Consider the following 10000-nt stretch of genomic DNA (forward strand, 5'->3'; position numbering starts at 1 on the left):
GTTTAAAAACCTCTAGTCAGATGGTTCTATGCGTTGCCATCGACTTTCATTGATTTTAACAAAATTCAAAATGGCGGAAAATCCTCAAGTCAGAATATGACGTCATAGGGTGCGATGGATTCGTCTTGACCCATGGATTCCAGAGATCATGAAATTTTGTTTCTACCCAAAAGTCATCATGAGAAATGAGCCAAAAGACATTTTTCCCAGTTATAGCGCCCCCTAGCAGCCAATTTGTTCCAAATTTTTTGCAGCCCTTTGGGGAGGCGTCCTGCATAATGCGACCAACTTTCGTTAAGATACGCCAAAGGGTGGCTGAGAAATGAGCACACTTCCTGTTTTGCATCTGCCATCCAAATTTGATTGGCTGCCACGGCCAAACGCTTAGGAAATTCTAAAAAGAGGGTAAGTATTTTATGCAGCTTAGTCCCCAGGTGCCATCTACCAAGTTTGGGAGAAATTGGTCAAAAATTGAGGGAGGAGAAGCATTTTAATTGATTTTCACATAATTCAAAATGGCGGAAAATCTCCTGGGTGGAACATGATGAAACAGGGTGCGTTGGATTCCTTTTGACCCAAGCATTCCAGCCACACTAAGAATTTGATGATCAGACGTATGGTTCAAAAGTAACAAGCAGAAATGTACCTGCAATTTTGACCTGTTGGTGGCGCTAGAGAGTTTGTGGTGCTGAGTTGAAATTTGGTGACAAGATCCTTGAGGCAGCCTAGAATCAGTGTGCCAAGTTTAAAAACCTCTAGTCAGACGGTTCTATGCATTGCCATAGAATTTCATTGATTTTAACAAAATTCAAAATGGTGGAAAATCCTCAAGGCAGAATATGACGTCATAGGGTGCGATGAGTTCGTCTTGAGCCAAGGATTCCTGACATAGTGGAATTTTGTTTCTAGCCAAAACGCATCATGAGATATGAGCCTAAAGACATTTTTCCTAGTTATAGCGCCCCCTAGCAGCCAATTTGGTCCAAATTTTTTGCTGCCCTTTGGGGAGGGGTGCTGCATAAAGCCACCCAGTTTCGTTAAGATACGCCAAAGGGTGGCCGAGAAATGAGCAAACTTCCTGTTTTGCATATGCCAGCCAAATTTGATTGGCTGCCACGGCCAAACGCTTAAGAAATTCTAAAAACCGGGCATATTTCTTGTGCAGCTTAGGCCCCAGTTGCCATGTACCACGTTTGGGAGAAATTTTCCAAAAATTGAGGGAGGAGAAGCATTTTAATTGATTTTCACATAATTCAAAATGGCGGAAAATCTACTGGGTGGAATATGAGGAGACAGGGCCCATTGGATTCCTTTTGACCCAAGCATTCCAGCCACACTAAGAATTTGATGATCAGACGTATGGTTCAAAAGTAACAAGCAGAAATGTACCTGCAATTTTGACCTGTTGGTGGCGCTAGAGAGTTTGAGGTGCTGAGTTGAAATTTGGTGACAAGATCCTTGAGGCAGCCTAGAATCAGTGTGCCAAGTTTAAAAACCTCTAGTCAGACGGTTCTATGCATTGCCATAGAATTTCATTGATTTTAACAAAATTCAAAATGGTGGAAAATCCTCAAGGCAGAATATGACGTCATAGGGTGCGGTGGATTCGGCTTGAGCCAAGGATTCCTGACATAGTGGAATTTTGTTTCTAGGCAAAACGCATCATGAGATATGAGCCAAAAGACATTTTTCCTAGTTATAGCGCCCCCTAGCAGCCAATTTGTTCCAAATTTTTTGCTGCTCTTTGGGGAGGGGTGTTGCATAAAGCCACCAAGTTTCGTTAAGATACGCCAAAGGTTCGCCGAGAAATGAGCACACTTCCTGTCTTGCATCTGCCAGCCAAATTTGATTGGCTGCCACGGCCAAACGCTTAAGAAATTCTAAAAACCGGGTATGTTTCCTGTGCAGCTTAGTCCCCAGTTGCCATGTACCAAGTTTGGGAGAAATTCTTCAAAAATTGTGGGAGGAGAAGCATTTTAATTGATTTTCACATAATTCAAAATGGCGGAAAATTTCCTGGGTGGAATATGACGAGACAGGGCCCCTGGATTCGTGGTGACCGAAGTATTCCAGCGATACTAAGATTTTGATGATCAGACGTATGGTTCAAAAGTAACAAGCAGAAGTGTACTTGCAACTTTGACCTGTTGGTGGCGCTAGAGAGTTTGAGGTGCTGAGTTGAAATTTGGTGACAAGATCCTTGAGGGAGCCTAGAATCAGTGTGCCAAGTTTAAAAACCTCTAGTCAGACGGTTCTATGCGTTGCCATAGAATTTCACTGATTTTAACAAAATTCAAAATGGCGGAAAATCCTCAAGGCAGAATATGACGTCATAGGGTGCGATGGATTCGTCTTGAGCCAAGGATTCCTGCCATAGTGGAATTTTGTTTCTAGCCAAAACGAGTCATGAGATATGAGCCAAAAGACATTTTTCCTAGTTATAGCGCCCCCTAGCAGCCAATTTGTTCCAAATTTTTTGGGGCCCTTTCGGGAGGGGTGCTGCATAAAGGCACCAAGTTTCGTTAAGATACGCCAAAGGGTGGCCGAGAAATGAGCACACTTCCTGTTTCGCATCTTTGCAGCCAAGTTTGATTGGCTGCCACGGCCAAACGCTTGTGAAATTCAAATCACCGGGTATAACTTTTGTGCAGGTTCGTCCAATTATGCTATCTTCCAAGTTTGGGAGAAATTGGTAAAAAATTGAGGGAGTTGAAACATTTTAATTGATTTTCACAAAATTCAAAATGGCGGGAAAAATATATGGGCGCGAAATGACGTCATGGGGTGCGTTGGATTCGTCTTGGCCCAAGGATTCCAGGGATACCAAGTTTTTGAAAATCAGACCAACGGTTCAAAAGTTACAAGCAGAAATGTACCTGGGACTTTGACCTGTTGGTGGCGCTAACGGGTTTGAGGTAGAGGCCTGAAATTTGGTGAGAGGAATGTTGAGAGTGTCTAGAATCAGTGTGCCAAATTTCACAACTTTTTACCAGACGGTTCTATGGGCTGCCATAGACTTGCAGAGGCGGAAGTGGACTGAATAATAATAATAATAAATATAGCTGCAAGCAGCAATGAGGGGGCCAAGCAAGCTATGAGCCTAGTCGTCAGGCTCGCAGAATGCATTTGGGCCAGACAGATGGTCACGAGCACACACAAGAAGTTTCATGTCGATATACCATCGTTTGACTGAGATACAAGGTCATTTGTTGTTCGGCGGCTTCATCATCAAATTCGATTGACTGTGATGGCTGAAATTACTTCAAGTGTACTTGGTGTGTATGTGTGTGTGTGTGTGTGTGTGTGTGCTAGAAGACTGCTGACATATGAGCTCAATGACATATGAGCCAAAATATATTTTGTATAGTTATAGCGCCCCCTAATGGCCAATGTGCACCAAATTTGGTAGGAGAGCTTGCGGAGGGGTGGGGCATAATCCCACCAAGGTTGGTTAAGAAATGTCAAAGGGCTGCCGAGATATGAGCTCACATCCTGTTTGACATCTTCGCAGCTGAGTTTCATTGGCTGCTGCGGCCAAACAGTTTAAACATTTCAAAAGACTGAGGATAAATTTTGTGCGGCTTGGTGCAATGATGCTATCAACCAAGTCTGGGCAAATTTGGTCAAAAATTGAGGGAGGAGTAGCAATTTACATGATTTTAACAAATTTCAAAATGGCGGAAAATCTACCAGGTGCAATATGACGAGATAGGATAGGTTGGATTCGGTTTGACCGATGGATTCCAGCAATACTAAGATTTTGACAATCAGCCGTACGGTTCAAAAGTAACAAGCAGAAATGTACTTCCAACTTTGTCCTGTTGGTGGCGCTAGAGAGTTTGAGGCGGTGAGTTGAAATTTGCTGACAAGAACCTTGAGGCAGCCTAGAATCAGTGTGCCAAGTTTAAAAACCTCTAATCAGACGGCTCTATGGGTTGCCATAGAATTTCATTGATTTTAACAAAATTCAAAATGGCGGAAAATCCTCAAGGCTGAATATGACGTGATAGGGTGCGATGGATTCGGCTTGAACCAAGGATTCCAGAGATCGTGGAATTTTGTTTTTAGCCCAAACGCATCATGAGATATGAGCCAAAATTCATTTTTGCTAGTTATAGCGCCCCCTAGCGGCCAAGTTGGTCCACGTTTTTTGGGGACCTTTCTGGTGGTGTCTGTCATAATGCCACCAAGTTTCGTTAAGATCTGCCAAAGGGCGGCCGAGATGTGAGCACACATCCTCTTTCGCGTCTGTGCAGCCAAATTTGATTGGCTGCCACAGCCAAACGCTTATGAAATTCGAAAATCCGTGTAAGATTCTTGTGCAGTTTCCTCCACCGTTGCTATGGACCAAATTTGGGAGAAAATGGTCAAAAACTGAGGGAGGAGTAGCATTTTAATTGATTTTCACATAATTCAAAATGGCGGAAAATCTACCAGGTGCAATATGACGAAACAGGGCGCGTTGGATTCATTTTGACCCAAGCATTCCAGAGATACTAAGCTTTTGACGATCAGACGTATGGTTCAAAAGTAACAACCAGAAATGTACCTGCGAATTTGACCTGTTGGTGGCGCTAGAGAGTTTGAGGTGGTGAGTTGAAATTTGGTCACAAGACCCGTGAGGGTGCCTAGAATCAGTCTGCCAAATTTGAAAACCTCTAGTCATACGGTTCTATGGGTTGCCATCGAATTTCTTTGATTTTAACAAAATTCAAAATGGCGGAAAATCCTCAAGTCAGAATATGACGGCATAGGGTGCGATGCATTCGTCTTGACCCATGGATTCCAGAGATAGTGGAATTTTGTTTCTACCCAAAACGCATCATGAGATATGAGCCAAAAGACATTTTTCCTAGTTATAGCGCCCCCTAGCAGCCAATTTGTTCCAAATTTTTTGTTGCCCTTTGGGGAGGGGTGCTGCATAAAGCCACCAAGTTTCGTTAAGATAGGCCAAAGGGTGGCCGAGAAATGAGCACACTTCCTGTTTTGCATCTGCAAGCCAAATTTGATTGGCTGCCACAGCCAAACGCTTAGGAAATTCTAATTACCGGGTAAGATTCTTGTGCAGATTAGTCCCCAGTTGCCATCTACCAAGCTTGGGAGAAATTGTTCAAAAATTGAGGGAGGAGAAGCATTTTAATTGATTTTCACATAATTCAAAATGGCGGAAAATCTACTGGGTGGAATATGACGAGACAGGGCGCGTTGGAGTCGCTGTGACACAAGCATTCCAGCGATACTAAGATTTTGATGATCAGACATATGGTTCAAAAGTAACAAGCAGAAATGTACCTGCAACTTTGACCTGTTGGTGGCGCTAGAGAGTTTGAGGTGGTGAGTTGAAATTTGGTGACAAGATCCTTGAGGCAGCCTAGAATCAGTTTGCCAAGTTTAAAAACCTCTAGTCAGATGGTTCTATGCGTTGCCATAGAATTTCATTGATTTTAACAAAATTCAAAATGGCGGAAAATCCTCAAGGCAGAATATGACGTCATAGGGTGCGATGGATTCGTCTTGACCCATGGATTCCAGAGATAGTTGAATTTTCTTTCTAGCCAAAACGCATCATGAGATATGAGCCAAAAGGCATTTTTCCTAGTTATAGCGCCCCCTAGCGTCCAATTTGGTCCAAATTTGTTGTGGCCCTTTGGGAAGGGGTTTTGCATAATGCCACCAAGTTTCGTCAAGATTGGCCAAAGGGCCACCGAGATATGAGTGCACTTCCTGTTTTGCGTCTGCGCAGCCAAATTTGATTGGCTGCCACGGCCAAACGCTTGTGAAATTCAAATCACCGGGTATAACTTTTGTGCAGGTTAGTCCAATTATGCTATCTTCCAAGTTTGGGAGAAATTGGTAAAAAATTGAGGGAGTTGAAACATTTTAATTGATTTTCACAAAATTCAAAATGGCGGGAAAAGTATATGGCGGAAAATGACGTCATGGGGTGCATTGGATTCGTCTTGGCCCAAGGATTCCAGGGATACCAAGTTTTTGAAAATCAGACCAACGGTTCAAAAGTTACAAGCAGAAATGTACCTGCGACTTTGAGCTGTTGGTGGCGCTAGAGGGTTTGAGGTAGAGGCCTGAAATTTGCTGAGAGGAATGTTGAGAGTGTCTAGAATCAGTGTGCCAAATTTCACAACTTTTTACCAGACGGTTCTATGGGCTGCCATAGACTTGCAGAGGCGGAAGTGGACTGAATAATAATAATAATAATAATAATAATAATAATAATAATAATAATAAGAAACAATAGAATCACTATGGGTGCCTTCGCAGCTTCGCTGCTTGGCCCCCAATAATAAGAAACAATAGAATCACTATGGGTGCCTTCGCAGCTTTGCTGCTTGGCCCCCAATAATAATAAGAAACAATAGAATCACTATGGGTGCCTTCGCAGCTTTGCTGCTTGGCCCCCAAATAGCTGCAAGCAGCAATGTGGGGGCCAAGCAACTTATGAGCCTAGTCGGAAGGCCAGCAGAATGCACTTGGGCCAGGTAATGCCCTTGTGCAGCTTAGTCCAAAGTTGCTATCTACCAAGATTGGGAGAAATTGGTGAAAAATTGCGAGATGAGAAGCATTTTAATTGATTTTTACAAAATTCAAAATGGCGGAAAATCCTAAAGGGTGAATATGACGTGATAGGGTGCGATGGATTCGGCTTGAGCCAAGGATTCCAGAGCTTGTGGAATTTTCTTTCTACCCCAAACGCATCATGAGATATGAGCCAAAATTCGTTTTTGCTAGTTATAGCGCCCCCTAGCGGCCAAGTTTGTCCAAGTTTTTTGGGGACCTTTCTGGTTGTGTCTGGCATAATGCCACCAAGTTTCGTTAAGATCTGCCAAAGGGCGGCCGAGATGTGAGCACACATCCTCTTTCGCGTCTGTGCAGCCAAATTTGATTGGCTGCCACGGCCAAACGCTTATGAAATTCGAAAATCCGTGTAAGATTCTTGTGCAGCTTCATCCACAGTTGCTATGGACCAAATTTGGGAGAAAATGGTCAAAAACTGAGGGAGGAGTAGCATTTTAATTGATTTTCACATAATTCAAAATGGCGGAAAATCTACCAGGTGCAATATGACGACACAGGGCGCGTTGGATTCATTTTGACGCAAGCATTCCAGCGAGACTAAGCTTTTGACGATCAGACGTATGGTCCAAAAGTAACAACCAGAAATGTACCTGCGAATTTGACCTGTTGGTGGCGCTAGAGAGTTTGAGGTGGTGAGTTGAAATTTGGTGACAAGACCCTTGAGGGAGCCTAGAATCAGTCTGCCAAATTTGAAAACCTCTACTCATACAGTTCTATGGGTTGCCATCTAATTTCATTGATTTTAACAAAATTCAAAATGGCGGAAAATCCTCAAGGCAGAATATGACGGCATAGGGTGCGATGCATTCGTCTTGACCCATGGATTCCAGAGATAGTAGAATTTTGTTTCTACCCAAAACGCATCATGAGATATGAGCCAAAAGACATTTTTCCTAGTTATAGCGCCCCCTAGCAGCCAATTTGTTCCAAATTTTTTGCTGCCCTTTGGGGAGGGGTGCTGCATAAGGCCACCAAGTTTTGTTAAGATAGGCCAAAGGGTGGCCGAGAAATGAGCACACTTCCTGTTTTGCATCTGCAAGCCAAATTTGATTGGCTGCCACAGCCAAACGCTTAGGAAATTCTAATTACCGGGTAATTTTCTTGTGCAGATTAGTCCCCAGTTGCCATCTACCAAGTTTGGGAGAAATTGTTCAAAAATTGAGGGAGGAGAAGCATTTTAATTGATTTTCACATAATTCAAAATGGCGGAAAATCTACTGGGTGGGATATGACGAGACAGGGTGCGTTGTAGTCGTTGTGACCCAAGCATTCCAGCGATACTAAGATTTTGATGATCAGACGTATGGTTCAAAAATAACAAGCAGAAATGTACCTGCGACTTTGACCTGTTGGTGGCGCTAGAGAGTTTGAGGTGCTGAGTTGAAATTTGGTGACAAGATCCTTGAGGCAGCCTAGAATCAGGGTGCCAAGTTTAAAAACCTCTAGTCAGATGGTTCTATGCGTTGCCATAGAATTTCATTGATTTTAACAAAATTCAAAATGGCGGAAAATCATCAAGGCAGAATATGACGTCATAGGATGCGTTGGATTCGTCTTGACCCATGGATTCCAGATATAGTTGAATTTTCTTTCTAGCCAAAACGCATCATGAGATCTGAGCCAAAAGACATTTTTCCTAGTTATAGCGCCCCCTAGCGTCCAATTTGGTCCAAATTTTTTGTGGCCTTTTGGGAAGGGGTTTCGCATAATGCCACCAAGTTTCGTCAAGATAGGCCAAAGGGCCACCGAGATATGAGTGCACTTCCTGTTTTGCATCTGCGCAGCCAAATTTGATTGGCTGCCACGGCCAAACGCTTATGAAATTCAAATCACCGGGTATAACTTTTGTGCAGGTTGGTCCAATTATGCTATCTTCCAAGTTTGGGAGAAATTGGTAAAAAATTGAAGGAGTTGAAACATTTTAATTGATTTTCACAAAATTCAAAATGGCGGGAAAAGTCTATGGGCGTTAAATGACGTCATGGGGTGCTTTGGATTCGTCTTGGCCCAAGGATTCCAGGGATACCAAGGTTTTGAAAATCCGACCAACGGTTCAAAAGTTACAAGCAGAAATGTACCTGCAACTTTGACCTGTTGGTGGCGCTAGACGGTTTGAGGTAGAGGCCTGAAATTTGCTGAGAGGAATGTTGAGGCTGTCTAGAATCAGTGTGCCAAATTTCAAAACTTTTTACCAGACGGTTCTATGGGCTGCCATAGACTTGCAGAGGCGGAAGTGGACTGAATAATAATAATAAATATAGCTGCAAGCAGCAATGTGGGGGCCAAGCAGCATATGAGACGAGATGTCAGGCCAGTAGAAGGCATTTGCGCCATGTAATGCCCTTGTGCAGCCTAGTGCAAAGTTGCGATGTACCAAGTTTGGGAGAAATTGGTCAAAAATTGAGGTAGGAGAAGCATTTTAATTGATTTTCACGAAATTCAAAATGGCGGAAAATCCTCAAGTCTGAATATGACCTCATAGGTTGTGATGGATTCGGCTTGACCCAAGGATTCCAGCGATAGTGGAATTTTGTTTCTACCCAAAACGCATCATGAGATATGAGCAAAAAGACATTTTTCCTTGTTATAGCGCCCCCTTGCCGCCAATGTGTTCCAAATTTGTTGGGGCCCTTTTTGGAGAGGTCTTGCACAATGCCACCAAGTTTCATTTAGATACGCCAAAGGGGGGCCGAGATATGAGCACACTTCCTGGTTCGCATATGCTCAGCCAAATTTGATTGGTTGCCACGGCCAAACGTTTATGAAATTCAAAAATCCGTGTAAGATACTTGTGTAGGCTCCTCCAGAGTTGCTATCTACCAAGTTTGGGAGAAATTGGTCAAAAACTGAGGGAGGAGAAGCATTTTAATTGATTTTCACATAATTCAAAATGCCGGAAAATCTACTGGGTAGAATATGACGAGACAGGGCGCGTTGGATTCCTTGTGACCCAAGCATTCTAGAGATACTAAGATTTTGATGATCAGACGAATGTTTCAAAAGTAACAAGCAGAAATGTACCTGCGACTTTGACCTGTTGGTGGCGCTAGAGTTTTTGAGGTGCTGAGTTGAAATTTGGTGACAAGATCCTTGAGGCAGCCTAGAATCAGTATGCCAAGTTTAAAAACCTCTAGTCAGACGGTTCTATGCGTTGCCATTGAATTTCATTGATTTTAACAAAATTCAAAATGGCGGAAAATCCTCAAGGCAGAATATGACGTCATAGGGTGCGATGAGTTCGTCTTGAGCCAAGGATTCCTGACATAGTGGAATTTTGTTTCTAGCCAAAACGCATCATGAGATATGAGCCTAAAGACATTTTTCCTAGTTATAGCGCCCCCTAGCAGCCAATTTGTTCCAGTTTTTTTGCTGCCCTTTGGGGAGGGGTGCTGCATAAAGCCACCCA

Source organism: Neoarius graeffei, chromosome 1, assembly GCF_027579695.1.
Source record: "Neoarius graeffei isolate fNeoGra1 chromosome 1, fNeoGra1.pri, whole genome shotgun sequence".
Classification (NCBI taxonomy): Eukaryota; Metazoa; Chordata; class Actinopteri; order Siluriformes; family Ariidae; genus Neoarius; species Neoarius graeffei.